Source organism: Amphimedon queenslandica, unplaced genomic scaffold (assembly GCF_000090795.2).
Source record: "Amphimedon queenslandica unplaced genomic scaffold, v1.1 AMPQUscaffold_11847, whole genome shotgun sequence".
NCBI lineage: Eukaryota > Metazoa > Porifera > Demospongiae > Haplosclerida > Niphatidae > Amphimedon > Amphimedon queenslandica.
Window position 1 is genome coordinate 1 of NW_003547913.1, and position 2,500 is coordinate 2,500.

The window sequence follows — 2,500 nt, forward strand, 5'->3', positions numbered from 1 at the left end:
AAAGGACAAATACACATGTATTAATTGAGCAATTGATTATCTTCATTACTTAATTTTATGATTCCTCTGATAATGTAGTTTTGTCCTGGCTTAACTGTTTTTCCAAGTGTATTTGATGTTACATTTGTTATTTCACCAAAATCATGAGAAGTAGCTTACGTATTATGTTCCAGAGAAAATACATCACAATAATGTAGTGTATTACTGAACTTACAACAATCCATGTATCCTTTATCAGCAGGATTTTAGTTAATGGTATGTATATTATTATCCATTAGTACATTAGTCAGTATCTTACCATTGTAGTAACTTTTAGAAGATCCAGTTAATGTACATACTAGCACAACTGATAAGATCGTCCATAGGGCATTCATCTTCTGATATGTTGCTCTCAATGATGTATGGTCTTAAAGTGTTTGCTGTTATCCTTTCACTCGAGTTATATTGTTCACTTTGTAGTGTAATGTTTACACATGCTTCACCTTCTGCTGCCTTTTTAGTTAAAATAACATTAAGTTTGAGTGCCATTGTTTATGCTTTTAGTAAAGTGCATGTATGTATAAACTAGAACTATTGCTGTTGAATGCTGCTATGGCTAATTAAAACTTTTGATGACTTGCGTTAGGACCAATCAGGCAAAAGTGCTGAGTTTAGTAGATATTTCGTTTTTTGCCACATTATTTACACCAAGGTCATTATAACCATCACTAGATCTATTATTTTTTCAAATAAAGGCGGGACCAGACTACTGAAGCTGAGGTTGTTTTCGAGCTAAAAGTTGAGAGAGAAAGGAGCAGACTTGACTTGGAGGAGCTAATAAACCTATTGGATGGAGGATCAGTGTTTACTGACAAAAGAAGAGAAATGGGTATGATATTTGGAGTAATGAAATAGGCTCAGTATCTATTCTATGCTCAGTTTTAAATAGTACTTAAGAGAGACAACAAGTATTTTCTGTCTACTGAGGAATCTTTTGACTCTGCAATGAGGAAAAATGTTCATTACATTGAATTATTAAAGTCAGGAATGCTAAATAAAAGTAACGGCAAAGCCTATTTTGAAAGGTATTTGGGTATAATACTGCTAGATTGCATTATGATAATTTTAATCATTTTAGTGCAATAGATGATGACTTCCCCGCGGCTGTTCATGAGTTAATGTTTGTACCAACAATTGAAGTAAGCAACATACATGAAGAAAAAAGTTCGCTAATTAAATATTGATCAATGTATAATAATAATAATAATAAAGAGAGAGGGAGAGGAGGAGAAAGATAATGATAATAATAATAATAACAATAAAACACAATAACAGTATAATTAAATTATGTTACTAGAATACTATAAATTATATTAAATTTATATTTTCATGTGCTGGTAGCAGTGTATAGTAAATACATTCTTAACATAATAGGGTCAAAGGCAATGAAGAACAAAAAGAGAAATGGTTAAAAATATCTCGTATTATAATTTTGATATCATTGGATGTTATGCTCAAACTGAACTTGGACATAGTACAATCAATAATAATTATTTTGCTTTTTAATTTGTTATTTCAGGAACCTTTATTAGAGGTCTTGAAACTATAGCAACTTTTGACCCCTCAACTGAGGAATTTGTTATGAATTCCCCAACACTAACTTCAATCAAGTGGTGGCCTGGATCAGGTATAAGTATCTCTTTAAATTTTACATGATGGATACATGCAATTTAGATGGTCACACTGCCACACATGCTATTGTTGTTGCAAGATTAATAATTAAAGGAAAAGACGAAGGAATTCATTTATTTATTGTGCAAATAGAAGCCTTGAGGACCACAAGCATTACCAGGTATTAAATTTAACTACAGCATTTTCATCATTTTTTTTTAATTATTAAAGGAATAAAGGTGGGTGACATTGGACCAAAGCTTGCATAATTTGGTATGGACAATGGTTTCCTAGTTAAGGAAACCATTGAACTATCATTGATTTATGTAAATGGCTTTTACTTGTAATTTTAGATTCTGATATATTAAAAGCAAAATTGATTTGATTCAGTATAATCCTTGCTAATTATAATAATGTTATCATAAAATGTTCCAATTTTTAATTAGCTACATGTATGTTATTTTTCAATGTTAACTTCTATCATTCCACAATATATTTCATCACTATTCTCATTGTTAGCAATAGCTTTAAAGTGAAACTTGCCCTTTAAAGAGAATGTTTAATGATTGTAATTATACAAAGTATTTTGTTTACTTACAGCTAGGCCATTCAAGTGATGGTATTATATCTTCAAATTTTCCTTGATATATTCCAGGTTTCAATGGAGAGTATTTATTAGTCAATGAGACAATCATGTCACAAAGATTATACTTAGCATCCACAAAAGTAAGATTTAAGTAATTTTTAAATTGATGTGTTATAATTATATGTAATATACCCCATTGCAACTTCTTTTCTGAAAGACAAAAATAACATTACTTTTATATACACGCATCTGGATTACTGAAAT

At 30.2% G+C, this 2,500-nt stretch overlaps 1 long non-coding RNA gene across 1 annotated transcript; it reads right to left on the bottom strand.

Moving 5' to 3' along the window:
* Positions 1 to 23: 23 nt before the first annotated feature.
* LOC109588803 (uncharacterized) lies at positions 24 to 569 on the bottom strand. The gene is made up of 3 exons (XR_002188366.1): positions 299 to 569; positions 215 to 229; positions 24 to 154 (listed from the first exon to the last, which is right to left on the bottom strand). It is a non-coding gene; the product is annotated as an uncharacterized LOC109588803 (long non-coding RNA).
* Positions 570 to 2,500: the final 1,931 nt, after the last annotated feature.